Source organism: Polyodon spathula, chromosome 6 (genome assembly GCF_017654505.1).
Source record: "Polyodon spathula isolate WHYD16114869_AA chromosome 6, ASM1765450v1, whole genome shotgun sequence".
Classification (NCBI taxonomy): Eukaryota; Metazoa; Chordata; class Actinopteri; order Acipenseriformes; family Polyodontidae; genus Polyodon; species Polyodon spathula.
The window spans coordinates 58,583,016-58,604,934 of NC_054539.1; the positions used below are offsets into that span (position 1 = coordinate 58,583,016).

Genomic DNA, 21,919 nt, shown 5'->3' on the forward strand with positions numbered 1-21,919 from the left:
TACTCCAATCATGACACAGTCTCCAATATCCATTTCAGTTTCACTCATAGGTGCAAACTTCCTGTCATTTTCAATCTGTATTTCTTCTTGCTGTGTACCTGCTTCCTTCTTCAACTGTTCCAATTTGTCTTTTATTGCTTTCAAGTATTGTACTTGATTCTGCTTTACCTGGATCAGCACAAGATGGTTGACAGGACGTGGATATATTGGTAACCTCATTTTTCTTCCCGTCATCAACTCGTGTGGGCTTATCCCAGTTGGCCTTGAGGGCGTTGCTCTTGAGGGCGTTGCTCTCGAGGGCGTAGCCAGGATGGTAGGGAGTGTCTGTGGCCATTTACTTCCATTCTGGAGCATTAATTTAGTCATACTTTCTTTTACAGTAGCATGTGTTTAACTTTGTCATAGTCACCCCTTGTTTGAGGTTCCTTTTGTTTCCCTTTCTGCTGAAATGGTCCCTACCCTTCAGCACTCCCCCCCCCCCCCCCCCCCCAACCTTACTCCAGCATGTTTGCTTTGTATGTCCTTTTGCAGTTACCACAAATTAAATCCATATTCAGTCCTCTGTGTTCTTCTTTGTACTTTTTGTCTCTGCCTTCTCCTTTCCAGTGACTCAATATAGCTATTTTGCTCTTGTCTTCTTTCTTTTCGAACGCTTTTAGTTTGCATTCTATTCCTTCTCCCCATTTCATGATTTCCAAATACGAGCGATTTGATGGTCCACCATACATTTGAGCCTTTTGTAAATGTGGACCTGCCTATGCCAAATGTACAAATGCTCGATCATCTTTTCCTGCATTGTCATTACCACTGTATGTGTCATACAGTTTCCATTTGTACGTGGCAAATGGTTCTTTAGCCCCCTGTCGTCTGTCTGCAATTCTTCCGCAGTCTACTATTAGGGGTTCTCAGGCTGCTTCTATTGTGGTTTTTAAGTCACTGAGTGCCTCTTCAATTTGTTTCTTTATATTATTCGTTTCCAATATATTTCCTGTTTTAAAAGTGGCTGGCAATTTAAGTTGCACCTGTTTAGGTGGGGCAGACATTGATTTGCCAGATGTCTCGTCCTTCTAATCGATAGATGATGGTATGTGCTTCTAATTTACGCCACCAGGTGTCTAATGAACCATCTAATGGGAATTTGCCCAGCATTTTAATGTGGTTCTGTACTTCACCGACTTTCAGAGGTTCACAGAGATTGTTACCGCGTGAGACCACTTTTTGTCTGTCATGTAATACAGCTACCGGTGCTTCAGTTTTGTATTTATTCTGTTGATATTGCCATTCTTCCTCTGCGTATCTAGCCCAATCTACTTCATCAGAGTCATCGTCATCAATACCCTCGTCACAGTCTTTTTCACTTGTACTAGGCGGATATACTGATGTAACAGCAATGCCATGTGTAATTTTTAGTTTTATTTTATTCCACAAGGTGTCACTGTCGACCTGTATTTTGGAAGTTTTGAATTTTTTCTGTTTCTATTTTTAGATCCTGACACTGTTGTTTATATTTGTCTCTGTCTTTTTCAGTGACCTTCAATTGAGATGTCATTTTGGTATTTTCTTTATTCTTTATGCCGGCTAAGAGGATTGTTAATGCATTGGAAATTTTTATTCTGTTTGTGTCATTTTTTATTTTACTGCCAGTTTTTTGCCAACATGTGGACAATTCCTGTTCAGTTTTACTCACAAACAGATCAATCCCTTTCTCTTTTGTTTCTTTTAGTAATTTGTTTGTTTTTACTAACACACCTTCATAATACTGTGGTAAATTGGCCATTTTATTTTGGAGTCTTTTTTAACCCTTTGTGGTCCTATGTTGGACCAGGTCCGACATTACAATTTTTCCTTTCTGGTCCATCAAAAAGACGTCAAGCACAGGTCCCTAGTCCTTTTTTTTCCGGAAAAAGAAGAGAAAAGCTTTCAATGGCTGAGTAAGGCCACAGACATAACGCGGACATAAACAAACAAGATAGCTGCTTCCGCATGCAGTGCTCAAAGAATATTGCAGACATTTGCCAAGCTTTTTGAGATATTATAATAATAAAATAATTACTTTGATAGCATTATGAATGATTTTGGTGATAAAACGAGTGATCAGGAGATGATTTATAAGTAAGCACTACTATGGAGAGATATGTGATAAGTACAGCGAACAAGGAGCGGGGCAGGGCTGGAGATGCAGTATTGAGCGTCCTGTTGATATGCAGTGCCTTTTAAACCTGTTTTACTGTGAATATAATTACTTTGAAATAGAGCATGTAAAATATCTCCCCGGGTTTTGAGCAAAGTAGCCAAGACTGAGAATGCATGGTGCTGAGTGAAGCAATACAAACACTTTTTGCAGTTTATAACAGTAGTTACATGTATACACTACAAATACAAAGCACATATGCATACAACCTACAGAAAGAAACGCACTGTGCACAATAATTGCAAAAATCGTTTCATTTAACAAAAAAAGTGCCCAAACAAAAAAGCTGTATTGCTTTTTGTCTTAGCTGTATTATAATCTCTTAACTGTAATGTAATAACTTGTTATAACTTGTCAACCTGCATAAGGGCATCTGTCAAGCAAAAATTTAAAATCAGACTAAGCTCCTGCTGCCTTCAAACCAAAACTAAAATCTTAGCTGTGCTGGGAATACCTTGTTTCCAGCTAAATACAGCTGCTTTCATTTTCACTGCATTTTCTCAGGTACAGCTAAACAAAGATATTGCGTTGGCTGCAAAAAACATAACAAGCAAACCAAAATATATTTATTAAAACAACCATGAGTGACAAATTCAGCAATAGTTTCTGTAAACCTTTTAAAATGATGTTGACACATGAATGAAAAGGAACGTGCAATTTCCATATTTTGCTGCCTTTAAAATTTTCAGTTTTTGTATTTACATTTCTAATACCACGTAGAAATAATTTTGAAGTTTTAAAACCTTAGATACCTTCAAATTAATAATAAACTGTAAGATCATACATGCCACTGATTTACTAGGTCATTGTAGTATGACTCGAACACCAATCATGAAGTTGGTATTTGTTTGACCCCGTTGCCATAGTAAATTGCAAGAAGCTGAAAGCAACTTTTATTTTTTGCTTACTAAATCAGGTCTTGAATCGCCAATGCCCGCCATTGCTACAGTACACATTCCAAACACACACTAACTTTTCACATTACCCAAAATATTTTTAAGGTGGATAACTGTCTATAGATGGAACACTCCCAGCCACTATATCTCCCATGTAAACCATTTAAAATGTTTGAAGTAGACAAAAAATAAGTACTTGCATATATTCGCAGTGAACAGTAATCCTGTTCACTCAAGCCTTTCTACTAAACTAAACGCTTGAAAGTGTGTGCATATTTGTTTTCCCATGTTGACTGCCGCACTACTAATAACTTGCTTTAAAAATGCACATTAAAATAAACATTTGGGACTTTTCGACAGATTTTTAACAGATCCACACCAAATGCCTTGCAAGCTGTCAATCAAACATGGCTTGCACATGAAACTGGACATTTGAGGAGTGGAAGTCGGTCTTATGGACCGATGTGTCAAAATTTGAAATATTTGGGTCCAACTGCCGAGTATTTGTAAGATGCAGAGAGGGTGAGCGCATGAGTTCTGCATGTGTGGTTCCCACTGTCAAGCATGGAGGTGGCAATGTCATGGTCTGGGGTTGCTTTGCTGGTGACAGAGTTGGTGATCTTTATCAAGTCCATGGCAAGCTCAACCAGCATGGCTATCATAGCATACTTCAGAGGCATGCCATTCCGTCAGGATTACGGCTGGTTAGGTAGTCCTTCAATTTTCAGCAAGATAATGACCCGAAACACACCTCAGAGTTGTGCAAGAACTATCTGGCGAAGAAGGAAAGTCAAAGGACAACTCAGTCTAATGACCTGGCCTGCCCAGTCTCCAGACCTCAATCCCATAGAATTAGAAGAGCTGGGAAGACGTGTCATGTGATTTTCTGCTGAAACTTGTTAACCGAATGCCTCGTGTTTGTGAGGCTGTTACTAAGGCAAAGGGTGGCTATTTTGAGAAATCCAAGATTTAGAGACAATTTTCAATTTTCTTGAACATTGCTTTGATACTCCTTATGTTTTGTTTTGTATATTGTAACATGTGTTTTCATTTCAAGTATTTACAGAAACATATACGATGTAAAGCATTGTCAAATATGAAATTAAACCTAGTTGCCAGCAAGTGTACTCAAACTTTTGACTGGTACTGTATATATATAGATTTGAAGATTTGAACTGTGGAGACGCACCCGTGGCTATGCCACTGGTATGGGGTCGACTTAATTGAAGTTTCAATTCACAGGTCTGGACTTAACTTGTTACCGGGTCTACAAAAGTTTACCTAGTCTGCCTGCGTGTCTTATATACCAGGATTTTATATTTACAACTCAGTCTGCCTCAATGGGTCTTACAGTCGAGAAAAAACTTTACCTAGTCTGCTTCAGCAAGTCTTACATACTAGAATTTAGATTATGTAACTCAGTCTGCCTCAGCAGGGTTTATTGTTGAGATTTTAGAGCTCACCTGATATGCCTCAGCGGGATTTATAAATCAGGATTTACAAATGTGTCAGTTATTTCTCCCTCTGGTGGTTCAGTTTTAATATTTATTTTGTCCCTAAACTCCTGGAAGTCCCTGTCACTTAGAAAAACACTATCCCTTGGGCACACTTGACCCTTATATCCTATTATTTATACTTTCCCTTTTCACTATTATGTGTGATTATTCAAAGATTGACTCATCCGATCGGGACCATAATAATGGAACCGATGATAAAGGTGATGAAGATGAATCTCAGGAACAGCACGTTGTGAAACATTGTTTCAGGAATCCCGGGTTCTGGCACCAAAAATGGTAGGGAGAATGAATCATAAAAGAAATACTGTTAATACAATCGTTTAAACATTGAATACAAGCAAGCAAAGACGCGCAGGTCGCAGCATGAACCATTGTATACGCTTGCATCACAACACAGACATCATATGGAGTCAATTCAAGGAAATGACTGATGATTCAAACAAAAACATTACAGTAAATACTATGAATACTTTATTACTTCAATTTGGCACCTTGGAGATGTCTACCGACACTGTAAAAAGTAGTACAAAGGAGTACTGTTGGATAAACTGAAAAACCCACTAATACTTGCAGGGTGGTCAAATGTGTTTTTAGCTGTAAACAGTAAAAAAATCAGTTTGACCCTAACTTAAAGATAATCTGAAACGAAATCAAACAAACAAACAACAAATTGTAACCATTAAAAACGTCTTTTAACGCACAAAAATCCAAAAGTCCATCATGGAGTTACTGTGCACACACTGAACTACTTTGAGTTTCAATAGTTAAAAAATGTAAATGAATACTTTAAAATAACAATTCAGATAAAGAAGTGAACATGTGCTGCACTGTTTTGTTAAAATGATCAAATCACTGACTTGGTTGTAAAGTACTGTACGTACCTCTGAAAACACCATCTCTCACTGTAAACTGCCTGTCAAAAAGGGAAGGCAGTGATTAAGCGGCTGCCCCAGTGTACTAAGTCTGTACTCAGTCAAACTCGTAGGACTCATTTAAAAGGGTAATGTTTTATTTACAACATATCAAAATATGGTCATTGAATGTATGAGTTTATCCAAACTGCCCCATTAAGTCTCTGGAGAAATATAAAATCAAATGTCTGAAGAATCTGCCAGGTAGGGATGGGTGAGTTTACCGGTTTTTCGGTTTACCGCAGTTTAGGTACATTATGGTATTAATACTGTTCCTTTTATTCTATACATTAATTATCGTTACCTTTGTACAACGGTTAAGCATTTTTCAACTGCAAACACGCGATGGTTCTTCTAGCAAATCTGAGGAAGATATTTTTGTGAACTGATACTTGCAGCACAGAACACATTTTCAGTTTGCTGCGCTGGCTGCTCTTGGCTGCTTTCTTTCTGACCTCACACACAGCTTTTAGAGAAACGCCTTCCCCAAACCTTGCAGTGCACACGTTTTCAATATATTTACATTTGTCTGGATTATCAATAAGTCAGTTTAATGTAATTCATTAACATTAACTTTGTTGTAAAATTATACATCACTTATCACGGATTTAGTACATTATGTTTGTTTAAATTATTTATTTAATATAGCGTTGACCAGGCTGTTCATGGCTTCATTGTATAATGATGAAATGTTGTTCGCCTCCGCTAACAAGGGTGCAGCAGTAGTTTTAGTGGTTATTTACGATTAGCAGGTCACTCGTGATCTTTGCATCGTCCCTTTGGTTCACAGCAGCAGCCAGCCTCCCACAGTAACATTTCAAAGCTGCGCTGGGCTCTGCAGAATCTGCACACATTTCTGTGGGTCTTGAGTGACGTCTACAGCGCATCTCTGCAATTCTGTGCAGCACTGCAGTAATCTGCGCTATAGAACACGACCAATGTCTCAGTTAAAATTAGCACAGACCTGTGCATGTAGCAGGAGAGCCTACTTATTATCAATGTAGTTTTGTTTAAACAAGTTATAACAGTATTCCAATTTTTTTAGGTAAGTGAAGAAATATTTTTTTACAAACTCCACATGTGTAATAATCACTGGCAGCTTACATGTGCAATGTCATGACGTGTAGCTATGAATCCAATAACACATTTTAGTATTAAAATACTTTTTTTTTTTTTTGCTTTACATATTTTATTTATCCGGTTGAAAAAAAATAAACGACTTGTCTCTGCTCTTAAATAATAACCTGTGGTACATGTTTGTGTTTTAAGCAGTAAGACCAATCATTTCTCAATTCTATTTACCATCAGCTAAACAAAGTATTTATTCATTTATTTATTTAATTAATTTTACACATTAAAATGTTTTTTTTACAAACTGCAGCACCATGTCATTTTGTGCAAATTTTATAACTTGCATGATGTACTGTATCCCGTGATATTAAGGTTACCATGGTTTTTTTTTTTTTAACGGTTATCATACCGTGCAAATTTTATAACGTCCCATCCATACTGCCAGGGTTCTAACTTTATGCACAAATCGGACTAGATCCTACCGTTACGAATAATTAAAATACCTGGTTTACTTGCAGGCCATTCATCTAAGGCCTAGTTACCTGTATGGTCCATAATGCCTGTCATGCCCTCTGTGACAGTTCTTATTGTTTACTTTTTAACTTAGGAAGAGTTCAGAAATCAATATTTGGTGGAATAACCCTGATTTTCAATCACAGCTTTCATGCGTCTTGGCATGCTCTCCACCAGTCTTTCACATTGATGTTGGGTGACTTTATGCCACTCCTGGCGCAAAAATTCAAGCAGCTCGGCTTTGTTTGATGGCTTGTGACCATCCATCTTCCTCTTGATCACATTCCAGAGGTTTTCAATGGGGTTCAGGTCTGAACATTGGGCTGGCCATGACAGGGTCTTGATCTGGTGGTCCTCCATCCACACCTTGATTGACCTGGCTGTGTGGCATGGAGCATTGTCGTGCTGGAAAAACCAATCCTCAGAGCTGGGGAACATTGTCAGAGCAGAAGGAAGCAAGTTTTCTTCCAGGACAACCTTGTACTTGGCTTGATTCATGCGTCCTTCACAAAGACAAATCTGCCCGATTCCAGCCTTGCTGAAGCACCCCCAGATCATCACCGATCCTCCACCACATTTCACAGTGGGTCGAGTCACTGTGGCTTGTAGGCCTCTCCAGGTCTCCGTCTAACCATTAGACGACCAGGTGTTGGGCAAAGCTGAAAATTGGACTCATCAGAGAAGATGACCTTACTCCAGTCCTCTATGGTCCAATCTTTATGGTCTTTTGCAAACCTCAGCCTGGCTCTTCTTTGCTTCTCATTGATGCAGGGCTTTTTTCTAGCTTTGCATGACTTCAGCCCTGCCCCTAGGAGCCTGTTTCGAACCGTCCTTGCCGTGCACTTCACCCCAGCTGCCGTTTGCCATTCTTTTTGTAGGTCACTTGATGCCATCCTACGGTTGCTGAGTGACATTTGAGTGAGTTGGCGGTCATCCTGGTCAGTGGAGAGTCGTTTTCGCCCTCTTCCGGTCTGTAGCTTTGTTGTCCCCAATGTGCGCTGCTTGACCTTGTTCTTATGAACCGTCGTCTTTGCAATTTTAAGGATGGAAGCAACCCGACGCTCACTGTGTCCCTCTGCCAGTAAAGCCAGAATTGAACCCTTCTTTTCCTCACTCAAAACTTTCCTTTTCAACTCTTTGGACATGGGCAATAGTTATTTTTTTATTCCAATTACTTTTGAGGTACTACTAGCACTGTTTTGCCATCCAGCTGGTCCTATTGCAAGAGGATAGTGATGACCACAGGAGTGGTTTTTATACTTTTCCTCGTTAAATAAGATTTGGTTCAGGTGATCCCCTAATCAGTACCCCATTCAGTAGAATGAGGTGTGCCTGTGTTGGAATTCAACGGACACTGGAATGGAATGGCTGCCATACATGTAGAGATGCTGATTTAAGAAAAATTTGCAGTGGTCTCTTAATTTTTTCCAGAGCTGTGTGTGTGTGTTTATATATATATATATATATATATATATATATATATTTCCTGAATAAAAAAAAACAAGTTAAGAAGTGAAAGTTGCTCAGCAGACTGCAAGGGGTAGCAGCTAATAAGAGGTAGGAAAATTGATTTCGCAACATTAGTTAGCACTAGGTTAACTGTTGTACAAAACCCCCACAGTTTTCTAATGATTAACACCCACATAAGTTCCTTTGTTGATTTTAAGGCAGAAATAAAACAGTGTCGGTCTGTTTTCACAGCGCTTCTGGTATTGTCACCTATGTGCATACAAGTTGTTTCTGTTAAAAAAAAATCCCAAAAAGTGTTATGCTGGTTTATGGTTTTTCATTGCAGTTACCATGGTGACTACAGAATCACTGTATTAGTGGCTTTGATGGTGCAGTGACTTTGCCAGCTAACAAGGTGTTTTAGTTTAATTGATGAAACAGCTGTGGCCAAATGTAAACCTGTCTCCAGAAGAAATCAGCAAAAGTGCAAAATGACTGTTCAGGGATTGGAGGAAATGAGCTCCTGTAGCAGAATGTACCTTTTGTTATTAGAGCCCTTAGCATGGTCCACAAGGATCTTCTGCGCAAGTTTGCCATTCAGATACAGTGGGAAGCTCAGGCTTACTAAATCACAAGTGGCATGCCACAAAATACAACATGAATACAGAGAGGGGCTGCAGTACATGACTGTAGCAAATAAAAAGTGTATCGAATATGTGCTAATGAAATCTAGTGAAATATTGGAATTTTCTTTTAACAGCAAACTTGTCAACCACTGTAATTACAGTGTTGTCCAGTAAAGTTTAAATATTTCACTGCCAGATTGTTTAAACTAGCACCGCCATAGCTGCTTTTTGAACGACTTTTGCAATTCAAATTTAAATACCTCCTCGTATGTGAATATCTCGTGCATGTCCGTTTTTAAGTGTTACTAAATATTGGAATTAAATACCCATACGGTGTTTCAGCTGCAGAATCGTAAAAATGAATAAGTTATAAGCACTTGCTTTGTAATAAAATCAGTCATTGTGAAATAATGTATTATAATCCTGTTGAGTACTTGAAACACTGATGAAAGTCAGTCTACACATCATATATTATTATTATTTACACTTCATTTCTCAGGCAGAATGACTGTGCACCCTGAGTGTAACTGTGCAAAAAATGTGTGTATTCTAAGCTCTCTGCACAGATCAGTGTTCAGCGACTGGGCAGTCCTAACATCCATAGGAAGGTCATCCCACCACTGCGGGGCGAGGGTGAAGAAGGAGCAGGCTCTGGAGGCAGAGGAACCTAGAGGAGCTACAGCCTTCTAGTGCAGGTGGAGCAGAGAGGTGAGGGTCTGGAGGTAGCTGGGTGCAGTCTGGTCAAGGCGAGTACAAGAGTCTTGAACTGGATGCAAGGGGTGATCGGGAGCCAGTGGAGTAGCGTGGGAGAAGTGAGGCAGAGAGAACACCAGACAAGCATCAGGGTTCTGGATGAGCTGGAGCGGGCGGGTGGCGGACGCAAGGAGGCCATCCAGGAAGGAGTTGCAGTAGTCTAGGTGGGAGATAACCAGGGCCTGGACGAGGAGTTGCGTGGAGTAGTTGATAAGGAAGGGTCGGGGTCTTTGTACGTTGCTCAGGAAGAAGCGACAGGTGCGTGCTAGAGTGGTGATGTGCTGGGAGTAGGAGAGGCAGGGGTCCAGGGTTACTCCAAGGTTCTTGGCTGAGGAGGAGGGAGAGAGCGTGATAGATTCCAGAGGAATGGAGATAGAGAGATCAGAGGAGGGGGAAAATAGAGGGGAAAAAAAGGAGGTCAGATTTAGAGAGGTTGAGTTTGATGTGAGATAGCAGACAGACAGGTAGAGATATGGGAGGGGATGGTCGGGTCAGTGGGAAAGAAGGAGAGGAAGATCTGAGCATCATCAGCATTGAAATGGTATGAGAAACCATAGGATGTGATGAGGGGGCCAGGGAGTGGGTGTAAAGAGAGAACAGGAGAGGACCCAAGCGGAGGGGTGGGGGGGGAGCGGAGTCTGTACAGAGTTGGGAAAAGGAATCGATAGGAGGGAGGTGAGAGAGAGCGGTGGAGGCAAGGACAGGTGGAGAGAGAGCGGAGGTTATGGCGGGAGGTGACAGTAGAGATAGGTGGAGTAGGGAGAGAGTGACAGAAAAAAAGAGATGAAATAATGATCAGAGAGGTCCAGAGGGGTGACAGAGAGGGTGGAGGGGCAGCAGGCCCTGGAGAAGGTAAGGTCCAGTCGACAGCCAGCTTTATGGGTAGGAGCGGATGGAGAGAGGGAGAAGTTGAAGGAGAGGAAGGAATCCAGCAGAGTGGGTGGGCTTGGAGAGATGGATATTGAAATCACCCAACAGGACAGTTGAGGTAGACACTGGGGGGGGGGGGGGGGGGATAGTCAAGTGAGGGCAAGAGGTCCAGGGGGACAGTACAGTACAATTTAGCAGGAGTTGAGAGGTTAGTTAGACAGCATAAAATTCAAAGGTGTTAACAGAGAGTGAGAAGAGTTCAGGGAGAACAGAAGAGTAAGGAGGGAGAGAGGAGAAGACCAGTCCTACCTTCCTGTCCAGTGAGACGCAGAGTATGGAACAGGACGTAGAGAGAGGACAGGGCAGCAGGAGTTAGTGTTATCAGGAGAGAGCCAGCCTGTCCAAAGGACCATACCTTTGCTGCTTTGAACCCTCACAGGACGGGAGAGAGATTTACAACCGAGATTCATTATATTTCTGTCGCACAGTTCCAGAGGGCATCAGAGAGTGTGGGAGGGATGAGGTTAGAGGGGTGAGTGAGTGGACAAAATAACAGGGATGTGAGAGACAGTCATAGCAGGACAGGTGAGACAGATAGGTACAGTAGTAGTGGGAACAGGAGCAGTGGAGGAAGGGTATAGACTTGTCTAGTAGTTAGTGTCTTCCAGAGCGCAGCCTCTCCTTGCACCTTTACTTTGCAAGGGAACTATTTAACATCTACAAAACTGCGCTAAAGACAATACTTAAGCAATAAAATAGTTTAAATGCAATACAACTACAAAAAGCTGTGTGGAAACCTCTATTCAATTTAACCACACTCACAACAGTAGAGCACCTAATTAAAACACCACCTTAATAATGTTACTTAAATACAGTTAATGTTAAGAGTTGGAATGAGTCTTCCAGGAGTCAGTGGGAGAGATTTGGAAAAGGTAAGGTCCCCGCTCTACCTGCCTTCGCTCGGAATGCCACAGCTCAGACTGCCCGTGGATATGTGGCCCTTAGACGGCTGGCGCATAGAACGGCTGGCGTTCTAAGACACTGTTTGTCGATTTATACTGTTCTACAGGTCTAGAGCTGGTGCAGTTTCCACACTATCTAAATTCACTTCAATCAACCACAGCTCTGAATACTTTAGAAAATTTATTCCTTCAACCATCTAATATAGTTACATCAGCAACAAGGATTCAATTGTACTTACCAAAATCGCTATTTTCTGCCTGTCTACTGCAAACAGCTAAACACAATACAAGCAGGTCGGTCTATTCATATTTATTTTTGATTTGTAAAAGAAGAGAGAACACAGAAGAAAAAAGTTACAGAAAAAGAGGGGACCAAAAGACCCATGTTTGCAAGAGATTAAATGAGTGTCTCAGATTCATCATTATTACAATTGGCATTCATAATTAAGAGGGGTGCTTAGGCCAGGATTGACTGTAGCCAGTGATATTGTCCCTCATCTAGATTTAAAAAAGCATTACGTTATGAAACAAGCAACAACATAAAAGTGCAAACCAAAAACGTAGTGCTAGTGATTCTATCAGCAGTGTATAAAGACTGCCATAATGAGGCTAGGTGTATATTCATACATGTTGTGGCTTTTTTTAGCCGACTTAGTTTTGAATTTAGGTACTGGTGCAGAATAAGCCATGGGGAACACAATGAAAATTTGAAGCAATGGATATGAGGGGGTGCTGTCAAAGCCTGTATCACATGATGAGTGTTAACACAATGCTGAATGAACTGAGACTTAAATCTAAAGGTAAAATCTGCTTTGAAATCTTCCTCACATTTTTGGATACACATGTTGGTACAGTAATTTTGCCTTATCCATGACCAGCATGACTATGTTTTTCCAATATTACAACAGCAAGAGAACATTCAAAGAGGAGATTAAATGTTTAAGAGATACAAATGGCAAAATCGTAGAGGAAGAAAAAAAAATAGCAAATATGTTAAATGATTACTTTTCACAAGTTTTTACAAAGGAAGATACTGACAACATGCCCCACATGTCATCCAGTTCCTATCCAGTTTTAAATAACTTTAGCATAACTGAGGCAGAAGTGTTAAAGGGACTAGGAGCTCTTAAAATAAACAAATCCCCTGGGCCGGATGAGATCCTCCCAGTAGTACTCAAAGAAATGAAAGAAGTAATTTACAAACCGCTAACCAAGATCATGCAGCAGTCTCTTGACACGGGTGGTACCGACAGACTGGAAAATTGCAAACGTAATACCGATCCACAAAAGGGAAACAAAACTGAACCAGGTAACTACAGACCAGTAAGCCTGACTTCTATTATATGCAAACTTATGGAAACTATAATAAGAGCCAAAATGGAAAATTACCTATATGGTAACAGGGTACTGGGAGACAGTCAACATGGTTTTAGGAAAGGGAGATCGTGCCTAACTAACTTGCTTGATTTTTTTGAGGATGCAACATCGATAATGGATAATTGCAAAGCATATGACATGGTTTATTTAGATTTCCAGAAAGCTTTTGACAAAGTCTCGCACAAAAGATTAATTCTCAAACTGAACGCAGTTGGGATTCAAGGAAACACATGTACATGGATTAGGGAGTGGTTAACATGTAGAAAACAGAAAGTACTGATTAGAGGAAAAACCTCAGAATGGAGTGTGGTAACCAGCGGTGTACCACAGGGATCAGTATTAGGTCCTCTGCTATTCCTAATCTACATTAATGATTTAGATTCTGGTATAGTAAGCAAACTTGTTAAATTTGCAGACGACACAAAAGTAGGAGGAGTGGCAAACACTGTTGTAGCAGCAAAGGTCATTCAAAATGATCTAGACAAGATTCAGAACTGGGCAGATACATGGCAAATGACATTTAATAGAGAAAAGTGTAAGGTACTGCACGCAGGAAATAAAAATGTACATTATAAATATCATATGGGAGATATTGAAATTGGAGAAGGAATCTATGAAAAAGACCTAGGAGTTTTTGTTGACTCAGAAATGTCTTCATCTAGACAATGTGGGGAAGCTATAAAAAAGGCTAACAAGATACTCGGATACATTGTGAAAAGTGTTGAATTTAAATCAAGGGAAGTAATGTTAAAACTGTACAATGCACTTGTAAGACCTCATCTTGAATATTGTGTGCAGTTCTGGTCACCTCGCTATAAAAAAGATATTGCTGCTCTAGAAAGAGTGCAAAGAAGAGCGACCAGAATTATTCCGGGTTTAAAAGGCATGTCATATGCAGACAGGCTAAAAGAATTGAATCTGTTCAGTCTTGAACAAAGAAGACTACTTGGCGACCTAATTCAAGCATTCAAAATTCTAAAAGGTATTGACACTGTCGACGCAAGGGACTTTTTCAGCCTGAAAAAAGAAACAAGGACCAGGGGTCACAAATGGAGTTTAGAAAAAGGGGCATTCATAACAGAAAATAGGAGGCACTTTTTTACACAGAGAATTGTGAGGGTCTGGAATCAACTCCCCAGTAATGTTGTTGAAGCTTACACCCTGGGATCCTTCAAGAAGCTGCTTGATGAGATTTTGGGATCAATAAGCTACTAACAACCAAACGAGCAAGATGGGCCGAATGGCCTCCTCTCGTTTGTAAACTTTCTTATGTTCTTATGTTCTTACTGTAGGAGCGCCTATCTGGTTGCATGCATGGTTGAGTGATTGCATACTTCTAGTGGAAAGTGGCATGTTCGGTAGACCGGTCAGTTTGTACATTTGATGTCAGTGAGAGTGGAAGCAAAGAATATAAACTTGACAAGGGCACAGAATATCATCCTTCTGAAAAAACTAGTATAACAAGCCTAACAGGCTATGTGTTTAATAGTTTTAATGCTTTCCTATACACCTGGGACATGTCTAATAATAACACACAATGCTGTATTGGACATAAAGACAATTTTCAGACTCATGTGAATTAATGTTGGAAACCCTAAAGGGAAAGTCGGAAGCAGCCCAGACTTTATTTTCAAAACGTAATTGGAAATTTTCATTGTGCTAGATGAGAAGAATATTGTCATGTTTGACAAATGAACCTGGATTGGCTTCCTTTTTAGTTAACTCCAATGTAAATAGTATTTTTTTTTCTTAGTTGGCCTTGTTGTTGCTGCTGCTGTTCAAGGACGTTTCATCCCTTAGGCTTCCTGGACTGGGTTTGCCAATTATGTCGAAAAATTAATGAAATACATTTTCCAGCTTCCAACCTTAGGTAAGATTGACCTGAAACTGTGCCAAAGGTCAATTCTTATGGTGCAATGTACAGTGTGCACAGGGGAGCAGGAATGTGTTAAAAAGGGGAAGAAGCAAGGACTGTTTGATACAGGGCAGAATGTTCAGTTATTCAGCTATGCATCTTCATGTCTGTTTTTCTTAAGTTATGGGATGCTTACCTAGTACCAGTGTTTTTCAATGGGATGTTTCCCCAGGACCAGGGTTATTCAATGGGATGCCTCCCCAGGACCAGGGTTTTTCAGTGTGATGTGTCCCCAGGACCAGGGTTTTTCAGGGGGGATTCTTCCCCAGGACCAGGGTTTTTCAGTGGGATGCTTTCCCAGGACCAGGGTTTTTTTTTTGGCAGTATTTGACTTTCTTCATAAAACAAGTCACTAAAACTAAATTTCTACTGTAGCATCAAGGAATTGGTGTCCTTTGAGGAACACTCTAGGGATCATTACAAAGTGCTTCAGAAACCATACAGACTTTTTTTCTATTTTTTTCAACACTATATTAAGTATTTTTTTTATTAAAAAGAAAAAGTTCAGTATTGCTTTTTGTATGCCTTCCATTTAGGGTTTTCAGAAAGAGAAGGGTGCAAAAACATTTTATTCTGTTACTTGAAGGACCTTACAACACAATTTTTTAAAATTTTGAAATATGGGCAAAATAGTCTTTCATCTGAGTGATTTTATAAATTTGTTAAAAAAAAAAAAAAAAAAAAAAAAATACAACACATGGTTTAGAACTGAACATTTATTGTAAAAATCTGTATTATACAAACTGAATCACTGTCCGCAGGGCTGCAGAATGTTTGCACTCACGCGCACAGTGTACCCTGAAGAATTTGGTCGGGAGCCAGGCGCACAGGATTTAATTAATAAACACAAACAAAAAGTAAACAATGTCATGTTACGCTACCAGCAATGGTAGCGCACAGAGGACGGTACAAGACTGTACAAATACTAAAAATAAAACACAATATGACAAACTGTGAATCAAAGGTGCAGTGCAAACCACAGGCCTTGCAGCAGCCCTGATCCTAGGGATCGCCATGGTTTTATACTGACGCTCCGCTGAGACAAGCCCACCTGCCTGCTGGAACAGCTGATTGCTTTCAGCTGCTGCTCCACACAGACAGGTAGTGATCCCAAACGGAGTGTCATCACAATTAAACAATTCAATAAATCTATTTACACAAATCCATATTTACAACAATTAATCTCAAATACAATACAAATGGTTCCCCATGTGCAGGGCTTCTGCCCTGTCACACGGTCATTAAAGAGTTCAAATGCATCCTCCTGCAGCTACGTTATTTCTTGCTCTTTTTATTGTTATTTTAAAGATAAGAAAAGTCAACTAAAAATGAAGGCTGCTTGTTAGATGATGGTCAAAAAACCTCTATTGCCTGGAAGGTCTCACTGTAAGCTTTTTTTTTTTTTTTTTTTTTTAGGTACCAACAAGTAATTTGTAAAACAAAATAATACTTAAAACAGTTTATTGTCTCTATACATCTGGGATTGTCTTTAAGAAACAGCTGTGCAGTTTATAGACACCCAAGGTACAGAACTTCAATAGTAAAATAATCAGGGTCTTATTTTAATAACTTTAAATAGGCTATAGCTGGAGATGAGATGCATCACCTCTTAATTCTGGGTTGCCATTGTAACCTGCTTGTATGAATGGTTCGAGATTTCTGAAGGTTTTACACTAAAATGCAATTAGTGGAAGGGAAGGAAGGACCAGTGCCTGTAAGACAGGAATGGTGGCCCAGTTTGAAATATTTACTATGGAAGTTGTTCTACCTTTACCATCGCGTACATTTGCAGAAATTAACATGTCTGTTGCCACATTCTTTTTTTTCCATGTGTCTCAAATCCAGTGTGTTGTTTGGTCATTATAAGGTAATATTACTTACACATCCCATGATGCACAGTATGACAGCGAGCCTGTCAACAACATCCTGAATGGATCAAGTGCAGGCCAGAGAAGCGTATGTGCGTCTCGGAGTTCAAAACGTTCAGGGTATCAGGACACAAAGGACTCCCATCGTGCATGCCATCCAGTCTGATAAGTGCACATTGTAGCCTTATAAAGAACAGCATTTCTAAGCCCTGTAATCTACAGACTTCTTACTGGTGGAGTTTAAGGGCAGGTTTTGAACCTGTGACCAAGCCTTTGGTCTGCACTCCATACTCAGTCACCAATACTATTAATAGTTGATAGGTGTTGGATATCATCTGCCTCGAGTGCCTTGGCACACCCCAGTGTGATGAGACTTTGTATCTTCAGATATGATGGCTTGCCATTGGAGCTGGAAAATACTTTCCACATCTTAAGATTCTAGGAAAGAGTGGCTTTTAAGGACTTTTAAAAATGCATGTGTTTGTTTGTGATGCAATATGTTTTATAAATAGTTTAAAAATTTAAAATAATTTAAGAAGTCTGATTGAAACTTTCAGTTACCAAAGGGACAAGGTTGTTTGTAGCTGTTTAAAATCAGATGGCAGCTTATTTATGGTACCTCTGCCATTTATTTTTATCAGTGGTAATGGAAATCAGTTTAGAGTTTTGTTGACTGGTAATAGACAGTGATGCTGGGTTATATTGAAGTCTTTCTGTAAAAAGACTTACATTATTTTTATTTTCCAGTCGTGCAAATTGTGTTAAAGGTGGAATTCTGAAGACTCTAGTTCTGTATTGCCTCAAGGTGTTCATGCTCTTGTTTAAGGTTCATGTTAAAAGATACAGGAAGCAAACATATTCAGTAACCTAGCAACTGTTGAGACCCTCAGTGCTTCATTGAGTGACTTTTACATGCTAGAATTACAGCAACGTGCCTTTCATTCAGCTAGATATTAACCTTGAGAAAATAGAAAGATAATGAACTAAAAATACACTACCTCTGAATGTAGGGCACAAATATGACTGTTGTAGCAAGGGCAACTCGGCAAGCACTTCCTCTAAATGATACTGTAGCTGGCAACTGAAATATAATATGATATATAATGTAATATAATCACTTTTCACTCCCATAGATGAAACAGATAACAAAAAAAATTAAATACTGAATAATGAGGAGTCCTGAACATCAGTTTTTTTCTGATAAATTTTAAATGAAAAATGTTTTGCAAGTGACACTTAAACTTAATAGGGAACTGTGATTTTTTTTTTTTTTTTTTTTTTATGTAAAAAAAATGTATGTATGTATGTAAAAAATGTATGTCTTGGAAGTATAAATGTCATTTCTAAAATACCTGTACTATCATTCTAGTCACGTTCACTGAGGTGACGTTTTTCTTTGTCCTGTAATACAGCATAGTAGTAGTATGTGTCCTATCTGGATGCATTGCTTTTATCTATCAATCAATCAATAAATCTTTATTTTATATAGCGCCTTTCATAGTGGAACACCATCACAAAGCATCTAAGAGGCACACCCTGTATGGAACTGAACTGGGTCATCAGATACTTTAGTGCTATATTTGAAATGTATAATAAGCTCAAGGGGAGGGGAATATCCCTGTACTTTTGTTAGGAACTGATGGTGCATGACGGAAGGTGCTGGTTTAACAGCTTTAACAGTCCCTTGGCCAGGTGCTGTAAGGACTCTCATTTAACCCTCATTAAGATTGTGACCTGATGGTAACAGCTTCTTTATAGGTTAGTCCTGGGAAATGTGGTATTTGTTGTGCTGCGTGCATACGTTTTTTAAGTATTCATTTGGGATTGGTTTGTTTTTATGATAATTGTACTTCTCTGAAAACAGTGAATTGTGAAATACTTAATACTTAACTAAACCTTTAATTTAACTAATAATTTGCTTAATTAGACATTTTTACTTGTTTTCAGGTCCTAAAAATGTTAGAGTTTCAAGTTAGCTATAACATTTTATAAGTAACTTAAACTCTGCAACTTTTTAAGATCTGAGAACAGTTAAAATGGTCTAGTTCAGCAAATTATTAGTTCAAATTAATAGTCTAGTTAAGTAACTGAGAGCTCAGTTGGAATGAAAACCAGAAGACACATGGCGTCCCCAGGACCAGGGTTGGCAAGCCCTGAACTACAAGATACCAAGCTTTACATTTTATTAAAAAAAAGAAAATACTCATCAGTCCAAAGAAATAAACATATTTCAAAAGTTTTTGGAGAGATGACAACCTATGCAGTACACAAAAATACGATAGTTGTTTTTTTTTTTTTTTCTCAAAGTCTTTTGTATACCATGTTTTTCAAGTTTTCTACCCCAGTAATGATGGCACTCAGATACCCATGTTTATTATCCATAAAAAGGGGCTTAAACTGGATGGCTCACATCCTGCTTTCTTGTATGGTTACAGAGGATTCAATATATCCATTACTCCCAAGTTACAGGTAAGGAACATCAGCCTGGGTTAGCTTATTTGGCTGTATTTGATTTTCTTAAATGTGATTATTCATTTGGGGTTTAATGTTAAAATGTGTTACAGTACACAGGCAGTTCTAAAAGGTAACTTGTACAGAAATTCTAGAAAGAAAATGTATCTTGGGTATTCACAATATTATCCTGGAGAGCCACAATCCAGCAACCCTTAATCGTCAATTTCTAAAAGCAGGTTTCTAGTTAAGCAGGTAATTTGTTAAGTAATTTTGAGCCTGCAGCTGTCGTTGAGAAATTGATTAAGGGTTATCTATAAAACCTGCTGGATTGTGGCTGTCCAGGACCAGGGATGGCCACCCCTGATATAGAGGAATACCAAAGAATGGGACCATCTGGAGTGGAGTTCTTCTTTATAGGTATGCAGTGTTAAAAGAGTAAAGAATTGAGAATTTCTGTCCATATTTATTAATAAAAATGTAATGATAAGGATAGGGTTATATCTGATGCAGTCTTTTTTTTTTTTTTTTTTTTTTAATTATGTTGCATTGTTCCTGGACCCCCCTAAACAACTAACTGTTCTACAATATAATGTGGTCTTATGGTTTGAAAAACCATATGTGATATATACAATAATAAAGGGATTTCTGGAATCATATTTAATAAACTAAGGCATCTGTTTTGCTCACTATATGTATAGTTGTTATCTAAACAAAGGTGTTATCTAAACAAAGGTCTGTTTCATTGCTAGTGATTTCAGCTTTATTTTCAGTTGCCTCTGAGTGTTGAAATTTGATTTAAGAGTTTGTTCTCTTAGGACACAAAGATTGATAATGTTTTTTTTTTTTTTTTTTTTTTAGTACTGTCAGTGTAGGTCATTAGACACCTTGCTATCAAAGGGTATGACACTATACTTGGGTAAATAGAACATTGATGTCAGACAAAGTGCATGAGCGTTGGCATCAAAGTTGTCACACAGTATTCAGTTTTAGTTAAAATGATCAACTCAAAAGACAGTTCAGCTTACAGTGTCTGTGCAGAATTAAATTGCTTACATATTGTATGTTTTACCTCTTCAACTCTAACTTAATGGGTAGCCACCCTGAATACATAGTTCCTATTTATTTCAGTATTTACAGACTCATATTTGTGAGGCACCTTGGTGGTGTGTTAGCAGTTGTTAATATCAGGAGGCAGTGAATATGGAGAAACATGGCATAAAGGTAACCATTACTAAACTGTTAAGACAATGCGAGAGAGCATTCTTTTCATTCAGATTGCAATGCAAGCTAATAGAAGCAAATGTGTTTACTATAACCTTCTTGTTCCCTGTTCTCTGATACAGATAATTTTATTTTACAATTCTTGAAAAGTGCTATAGAATGCACAACTCCTCCACTAAAGTGTTTGATGTTTTCAGCATAAAAATAGAAAAATAAATACAAAAAAAAAGTTCTACAAAACGTGTTATATTTACTAGCATGCCTTTTAAAATATTTTATATGAAACATCCAATAGATTAATTTAATTTAATGAGATCAGCTGATCCTTCCTTTTAGTGTTTCACAAAGCAGAAGCAGTGTGCAGTAAGTGGCCAGTTATCAGGAACACATTTTCACTAATGGTGGTCCACTTAAGATTGAAAAGCAAAGAGAGAGACCCAGCACAGTCACCATATTTATGTGGCATGAAAAAGAAACTAAGATATATTTGTCTATACTTCCCGGATTATTTGGCAAATTCATCTCTTATAATTTTTAAACTTTTCATTTACAAAGATGAAAACATATGAAGAATGACATGTTTACTCTGTTTTCAGCTGGCATGCTGGACCTCAAGCAAAACTGCTTCACTGATTTCCAGACTGCCGGTGAATATCTTATCAAAGAGGGCTACACATCCCCTACCAAAATTACCATTAATGGAGGCTCCAGTGGAGGACTTTTAGTGGGCATGACATTCTTTTATTTGATTTACGCAGTTTATTGTTCTCTGTGTGTGTGTGAGTGAGTGCGTGCATGCGTGCGAGTGTGTGTGTTTTTAGTGTTTTTAAATGATGGAATCCTGTGACAAAAAGCTTTGGTCCCATATTGTCCCCTCCGTACAGTCAAAATAAAATTGAAAAAACACAGCTTTGAAACATTTTGTATTGCCCCATTTTCCTGAGAAGGTGAAATTACACTGTCAGCAATCACTATAAACATTGGATCCTGCACTGTGTTCTGTACTTGTGGTTTTCTTACATTTGCAATGTTAATTCTAGTAGCTGTTAAAGTGAATACACTTGCATCTTTGTATTTTATCTGGCATGCCGGGATCCTAAAGAAACAGAATGACCTGGAAGTAAACAATGCTGGTTAAAAGTGAAACAATGTGGAATACCGATAAACTGTACTAGATGATCTTTTATCAAAGACAGTCACTGGGGTTGGCACTGCTACTTTAATTCCAAGTTCTGCTGCAGTATACTATTGAGAATTAATCTATATTTGAGCAGCAGTCTCCATCTATTTTAAGAAAATGGAAATCAATAATGCATTAACAAAAA

General features: G+C 38.7%; 1 pseudogene; it reads left to right on the forward strand.

The window, feature by feature from the left end:
* LOC121317711 overlaps nucleotides 1-21,919 on the forward strand; it is a 52,629-nt pseudogene that overhangs the window by 26,034 nt on the left and 4,676 nt on the right.